Source organism: Eretmochelys imbricata, chromosome 4 (assembly GCF_965152235.1).
Source record: "Eretmochelys imbricata isolate rEreImb1 chromosome 4, rEreImb1.hap1, whole genome shotgun sequence".
In the NCBI taxonomy this organism is placed as follows: domain Eukaryota; kingdom Metazoa; phylum Chordata; order Testudines; family Cheloniidae; genus Eretmochelys; species Eretmochelys imbricata.
In genome coordinates, this window is record NC_135575.1 from 47,370,338 (window position 1) to 47,378,462 (window position 8,125).

Below are 8,125 nucleotides of genomic sequence, written 5' to 3' on the forward strand. Positions count from 1 at the left end.
TTGGCATTTTATAAAACCTCCAGCTTTGTGAATCAGTTTTTATGATGGTGGCAGGACAACAAACATAACAGTGTCTAGTAGAATGGAGAAAACATCCTCCCCAAAACAAAAATGGTGGAATAGCAAACTGGGTGCCTTGTATAAATAGACAGGGATGAACATGGAGAAAAAAGACCCTAACAATGGGGAAAAGAAACCACCACAGGAAAAATATGTATCTTGCTTTCTGTGTTTTTTGACAGGTGGGATATGAATTTGCTCCACGGTTAAGAATCAAAAAGAGATCCAAAAATCAGTCAGTGTGCTTCTTCCAGGTCCAGTTATAAAGTAGCTATATCTCCTGAGCGGGTCTAGAAATGGGATTTTTTTTCTCTTCATGAAAAGAGTCGGCACCGGCCCTGGCCTTGCTGACTTTCTTGGTTTCCTATAGATGCCAACAGACCTGGCAACAACAGTCTATTTGGAGGATCTACGTCTGCTTTTTCTATCCTATGCTTTTCCCAGGTTAGTCATTACTGATGGGGAGTTTACAGAAAGCCTCTGAAGACAGTATGTAAAAGTGAAGAGTTAAAATGGCTTGCTTGAAGAGAGATTACATCAAGTTGCTTCTATCCTTTGGCTGGGCCAATATTTTTCTTGCCCATTCTGTCAAAGTAAAGTGTCTACACTTTCTATGCTAATCTCTAGTGTTTTCATTAGAGCAATTTTCCTCCTCAGCAGGTCATCCAAGTGTGGGAAATGTAGAAAAACCATGATGCTACTTGTTTGTATTCTAGTGTAACATACCACCAATTCTGTAATATAACACCAGTTCTGTGTGGCATGTTATTGAATGCAATCAAGTACATCTTCAGTTCATCTACTGCTGCTTATCTACCACATATCACCACTGCTAATGATCTTAGAAACAACTTGCTATGGAAGTTAGGAGGTCACAGAAAGGGGAAGATTATGGTATGCAAATATCCTTAGCAAGAAAATGAGGCAAGAAACACAGAATACATGGGGCCAAATGGTGCCACCTCTCAACAAAGCTCAAAAATATGGCTTTGAGTGGACTGTTTTGCCCCTTAGCCTGCTGGGTTGGCGTGGAATAGCTGCACTGGTGCTCCAGCGGTAGAGACAAATTCCTATACACCTCATACACTGGTTGTCACCTACTGCAGCACAGACCTGTCTAGTGCCTCCACCCGCAGCCCTCCATTCTGTTGCAAAGAAAGGCACGACAGAGTCCGAGGGGCACAGAGACTTCCCAGCACACACACTGCTCTCGGCACCATACAGCTATTCTGCTTGTATTCTGGTTTTGTATATAAACTGAGGGTAAGGCAGCACATGTGACTTAATATAGTGGCTGATTAGTTTCTAAAATGTTTGGGAGGTTTCCTGCCCTAGGAGGTGCCAGCTTTCATTCTTTTACACAGCAAAAGTGAGCAAAATTGAAGGACATGTCATCTGATCTTATGAGGTCTTGCCCAAGAAAAGCAAGGATGTCTTAGACCACTTCACCTATTTACATTGTAGAGACAGTCTCCCTTTGTACAGCTTACAGCCGGTCTAGAGTGTCTTCTAGCCTGAGATGCAGGACTGAAGGAGATAGGCCTAGGAAATACTTCTCTAACCACAACACATTTTCAGTGTGTATATTTTCCTCACATAATGTGCCTGAACTGTTTTAAGCATTTTGCTCAATTTTACATAAGGTGGTCACACCTTGACAAAAGGAAATAGGATCTTATGTACAATGTCCGTGTACAACGTAGCCTGTGCAATATAAAGCAATGTTTCCTGGCCAATGCAATGGTATAACAAATATATACATGTGGTACTTAGTTACGGCTCTAAGAGTGGGAGAGGGAGCTGCACTGCCTGAGTGGCGGAGGTACAGAACGTCCCACCATGAAAATGTTACATTTCTTCAGGGAGGTTTAGATCCTCAAGAGCGGAACACATCTTCAGGAAACTTGCGGCCAGAGGTGGCGCCGGCCCTGGCCTTGCGGCCAAGCAAATCAGTATGTACAGCTTTCCTCTGGGTGTCTTCTTAGGGAAAGGACTGAGAATATCCAGAGCAACATGGAACCTCAATTATGGGGAGTGGCTGGAGAGGGGCCTTGACTGGGTCATATTGCACCTGGGAGCCATACAAACTCTTCCTCAAAGTCTAACTTCTTCATTACCCCTAGAGTGCAGAGGAGAACCTCCTGACAATCAGTCCATCCCTTGTCTTTAAGCTGTGCTCCGTGGAAGAATCTTTTAATCTACTTAAGAGCCATTTGATCTTATCCATCATCTATGACTTTAAGTCTTCCTGTGGGAAAGCCAACCACAGGTGGATAAAAAAGGAGGAAAACACCACTAATACATCCCCATTTAAGCTCACTATTATCGTCTCACTAGCAGGCAGAAGGAAATAGTTTGCCCCGCTTTCATCATAGAAATAGATGACCTGATGGCTTCTGCACAGAACACAAAATCTTTCCACACAAAGTGCCTGAGTGTCTGCATCACTTCTAGGGCTTTGTCAGACCTGCCATCTGGTCCCTATCAGCGTTGTTCCATTACAGCCACCCTGCCAGGCCTGCCCCAGGCTGGAAGAATGGGTGCTGGGGGTGTGAAGCTTCAAGTAGTTAGAGCGACCAAAAGCATGCTCTCATTCACATACTGCGTTTGCAGTTTTGTTTAGTTGCGTTCAGTACCCCGCAACATATTCCCCTGGGATTTCACCCTGGTGTGGAATAACGATGCCCAACACCCCTGGAAAGTCACGGGAGAATGGGGAGCATAGCCCATGACAATCTGGGGGCTCTGGGAAGCCTGCTTCCTCTGCTTTGCGGAGTGTCTTTCAAAAATTTAAAATCTCAAATTTCTTATAAAAGTACAGAAGGACTTGATTCAGAGTAGTAGCCGTGTTAGTCTATATTCGCAAAAAGAAAAGGAGTACTTGTGGCACCTTAGAGACTAACCAATTTATTTGAGCATAAGCTTTCGTGAACTACAGCTCACTTCATCGGATGCATAAAAGTGGAAGGACTTGAGAGACTCTTACCAAATTCATATGCACAAGAATGTTTTCATAGTTTCTTCAAGTGATTTTTCTTTTTTAATTTCAGTGAAAATAGTTTTCTTGTTGAATTAAAACACATTTCCCTGCCATGATGGAAACTCCAGCACAACAGTCTGTGCTAGGGCTTGAGAACCAGAAAATGAAACACGACCATAGGAAGTACAGAGAATTAAACAAACCAGAAGAATTTCCCTGCCCAAGCTGAGGGGAAGGCACATGTTAAAAGAGAAGGAACCAGCAAAGCTGGTGAAGACTGAATTTCATTTTTTTAAAAAATAGTTGAATTCTTTCATCCCAGGGACACATTTGGTAAAAAAAATACATAATGTGACTTCTCTGCATAACCTCCTTCGGACCACATTGTAAATCATAGTCATCCATGTGGCTACCTCTCTAGCATGTGTTACTATACTAATTGCTCATCCTGTTTTATGAATTATTCTCAATTTTTCACTACTGTCAGCTACTTGGAGTGATCAATAGGACATGATATTCACACCCTTCAACTGCATCTATTACTCAGCTCCAGTATGTATATTAAGACCTGGAAATAACTTTGAGTTAAGGTTTCCTTTTCTCAGAGCACTTTCTCTCCTTTGGTTTCACAGAAGGAAGATACCGATGGTTTGTGCTGTCTACATTTTAAATGTGCCTTCTACATTGGAGGAAATGCTTACAGTTGAGATTTGCCAATATTTTTGGGAGGCCTAACCCTTTCCTCCCACATTTACTTCCTCCATGCCTAGCAAACTTTAAATATTCCTCAACTATTTCTGTCTCGCAAATGAAGGAGGTTATGAATGGGAAGTGACGAACCAGAGGTCTTTTCTGTACCACTTTGGAATTGCGGATGACCTTCTGAAATTATAGAAATTAATGTATGATAAAATGCCTGTGTCTGTGTGGATCCAACATGAGTTAACAGGGTTGTGTATTGTCATGGGTGGTCACTTCCTCCCCCCCCGCCCAAAAAAAAAAAGAAGAAGAAGAAGAAGAAGAAGGAAACGTGGTAAAAGAACTAGAAAACAGCAAGAAAAACAGAAAGAAAAACTCTAAAACTTCCAAGAAGGAAAATCTTGTAAATCAAAAATGATCAAAGAAACAGTCTCCAACCAAATACTTAAATTCAGAGACATAAAGGAAAGACACAGCAGACGACGTAGGACCCTCAAGAAACTCCAGTCTCAAGGTTCCACACAAAGAAAAGGACTGTTTTGACATCTTCGTGACCACCAGGTGTGTGCCGCGTGTTTGCCTCGTACTGCTCTTCTTCACTGAAATCTCATCTCAGCTCTGTACCATGCTTCACTTCCAGCAGAATAAAATGAACAAAGAGAGCTTGGAGCATCTGAAGAAAATGAGTGGAAAATTCCCCTCACAAGGCATAAATGAAAGGGCAGCTTCCAAGCCCACCCAGCATGTTGCCCAACTTCCAATGTCCTAGAAGGAGAAGGCTATCTTCAGCATCTTTAGCAAAAACCTCACCCAAAGTACCTGGGATGGGACTTCCATAGTCAGGTTCCAAAGTGGGACACTCAGCTTGAAGGATCCTGACATCTCCAGTGCCGTGCCTGTCCTGGGAGCGTGAGTATGCGAGTGTGAGTGGAACCACACCCCCCCCTCCCTGCCCCCTTCTTTTGAGCTTAGCTATCAGAAGAATAAACATGCTACTTTCTGCCAAACTCTGGTGGCTCATTAGTCTTCCGTAAGCTTCCTAGTTGGCCCAATTTGGGGTAACATTCATGGTGGAGAACGCAGATAGCTTAGTGGAGGATTTGATACAAGAGTAGAGGTGCCCTGATGCCCCCTGGTAGTCTCTTGAGTGGGTCCGGCTCGAGCCTGCGTGACATAGTGGTAGGCTAGCAACCCACTGCAGGGAGAAAAGGACAGCACTGTTCAGTGTGCCACTGTGGGGTAAGGGGAAGAAAAAGGCAAAACAGCCCAAGCGAGAATACACCCCCCATGGGGGAGCAGCGCCGCCGCCGGGGTGTTATTAGAATGGCTCCAAAAGAAAGGGGCAGACCCCTGGATGCCAGGGGCGGTTCCACCTGGGGGTACAATTCCTGAACTAGAGCTCATGTTGGATAGATATGTACTTATATACGGTCCCAATAAGGTGGGACTGGATCGTGCAGCCACCTGGCTGCTGTGGCAAGCAGGCTGGCAATGGCAAGCAGCAAAGAGTCAGATTGCCACGGAAATCGATTCACTCAAGGACTGATGTAATGAGCTGGAGAAGAAAGGGGACATGTGGAAGGCGCAGGCTCTGACTGCTAGCGCCCAGGCGTCTTCCCTCTGTGTAGCTGTAATGCAGGTGGCGGCAGCAGAGCGGGAGCGGGTGGAAGTAGAGAATGCCACTCTGAGCCAGGCAGTAACCTGCCTGAAGGATCTGGTCCTGGAGGGGTCCGCCCGGGAAAACAGGGCCCGGGTCGGCTTATTCAGCCCGGGTTGCCGCCCTTCGGGTGAAAGCCCAGAGGGGTGTGGGACCATATGATGATTGGGATGGGGATCTCTGGTGTGATCCGGATCCCCCAGATGCAGACCCCAGACGGCCAGACCCCAGACACCGTCTTGCGGCCGTCCAGAGGCTGGTCCAAAACTATGGGCCTGCACAGACACACTGTGGCATAGACCGAGTTGACTCCCGCACAAACAATAGAGTTAGCAAAAACCCTGGATGGTCCCTCGTGCTCTGGGTTCAGCGGGTTAGCCCGGGATATGATGAGCCTGTGTTTGGATCAGGGACTGAACCTCGCTGAGACCCGACGGGTGTTAAAAGCCACATCCGGGTTGGGAGGAGATTTAGCAGGGGCAGCTCGGCAGCAAGCCGGTCATGCTGCACACAATAGCATCTTTGATATGTTGGCGGGGACGGCGCCTGCCGTGGGGCCACGCGCGTTGTTGGTAGAGTTTGTCTCGGCGGCTGCTGCTCCTTGGGAAGACCCCATCCGATTTGTAGAGAGAATGGTTCTCCTGGCATGTTTGTGTGGCTGGGGTGTGGCTGCCACAGCTGGAGGGCACGTGCCCCTGACCATACCTCAAATAGCTCTACCTCCGGAGGAATTGAGGCTGATTGCTCAGGGTCTCCCAGTTCACGTGCAGCAGGCCATCAGGAGATGGAGGCCCGGGGAACCCATGGAGATGGAAAGTTTATTTTTTGTTCAGTTCTCTAATAATCATTTTGTTGTTAAGTTTTGCGCTTGATACATTGGTATGGTGAGTTACATTTTCTTGTATTGTTAATTCCACTTTACTGTGGTACTCCTACAAATCGTATTTGTTGCGTGTACTTAAGGGTTAGGGTTGACTTTTATTGTTTGATAGCTATTGCAGCATCAAACTTGGGCCTCATTTTGTTTGTCAATGTACCCAATTATTGTAATGGTGATGGTTTTATTGTAGTCCCAATTATTATAATTGTGATGAGTTGCATTTGTGTTTATATTATATCTAGTGTTTAGTCAATTATAATGGTTTGAGTTATATTCACCTGGTTATGATTGTTTGGTTTGTTTGCAACAGATCACCTGTGCCCTACAATGACAACAACTACTGTAATAATCATAGATCCGGGGTAAAGTGTTGTAGGAGCAGCAGTGATCTCTATGCTCTGTATGACTTTGCTATGTATAACCTGTACGCTCCAAAGGTCTTTTACACTTCCGCCCCCCCTTTTGTCTCCTCTCCCTCTTTGAAGACCTGTGAAATGGCTTTCCCCCTCCCCCTCCCTCCTGGAATGCTTGTGGGATGAATGGGCTGGTTGAACAGCTGGAAGATCAGAAGAGCTCCCAGGTAGACAAGGTGTCTGGGACTCTAATTAGGCAGCAATCACACACTCAGTGCATGGACCCAGGCCGACCAACCAGATGCGGCCAAGTCATCTCTAGTCGCAGGCATGAGGAGCAGGTCTTTAAAAGGGGAAGGGGCGACGTGCTCAGGAGTGCACTCACAAGCTTGTACCTCCTGTGAAGGCCCTTTGCCCAGAGCGCCTGGCCAGCGGTTTGCTGCATTGCATTCTATCGTGCCTTGGGAAGACTGACCTCCATCGCCGCGCCGTGGGACACTTACCTGGAAGGATCCTGACATCTCCAGTGATGTGCCTGTCCTGGGAGTGTGAGTATGCCAGTGTGAGTGTGACCCAACCTCCCTTCTTTTCAGCTTAGCTATCAGTCTATTAAATGCGCTGCTTTCTGCCAGACTCTGGTGGGTCATTAGTCCTCCCTAAGCTTACTAGCTGGCCCAATTTCAGATAACAGACTTAACCAGCAAATTCAGTGGCTGGAGGCATGTTTGAGAGCACAGATGGAGAAGGACCTAAACAACCCAGAAAGGGAGGACCTCCAGCTCACCAGCTGGAGAGTGAAACAATACTTTCAGGGGATAGATGCTTTCTCAAAAGAAAAGCAATACAGCCTGTGTGCCTGGGAGGTCTTTTGCATGGAAATACCCAGATGTTTTGTTCTGACTGACAAACTCAACTAGAAGGCTCAGTAACTAAGGTACAGTACAAATCTTTTGCTTGGAGTAAAGGAATTAATATTCGGGTCAATTATACAACTGAACAGAGATAGCGGATATTTTATAACACTGCCTATATAGGGCCTGATCCTTCTTCTACAGGGGCAATGGCCAAATAGAAATTTATTTCCATGGCAGCAGCTTCAGGCTCTTCCCGTCCTTTGCTGGAAATGGATGTGCAATTACATGGATTTATTTTTCTGTGTTTCTACTGTTATTGAGGTTTGCGATTCTTCATAATCTCCCGCATATCAGGTGCTGTTATGCTCTACATCACTGCAGTCCATGCAACAAAGTACATATATTTGGAATCCTTAGGCACCTCAACAGCACTTTGGTCATCCAATAATGATCCTTCCCCTCCACCCCTAAAGTACTCTGACTTCTACATATGTAGTGTGTTTCTATTATGATCATGGTTGTTATTTATTAATCCGTCCTCATGAGGACTATGTCTCGTATTCCAAAGGTTGAGAAGCTTCCTAGAGACTTTAAAAAAAAAAATATGAACATACTAAATGACTTGCGAGCTTCTGTGTGGAA

The 8,125-nt window shown here is 45.6% G+C and overlaps 1 pseudogene; it reads left to right on the forward strand.

The window, feature by feature from the left end:
• Positions 1-3,155: 3,155 nt before the first annotated feature.
• On the forward strand, positions 3,156-7,546 carry LOC144263798 (interferon epsilon-like; annotated as a pseudogene).
• The last annotated feature ends 579 nt before the right edge of the window (positions 7,547-8,125 follow it).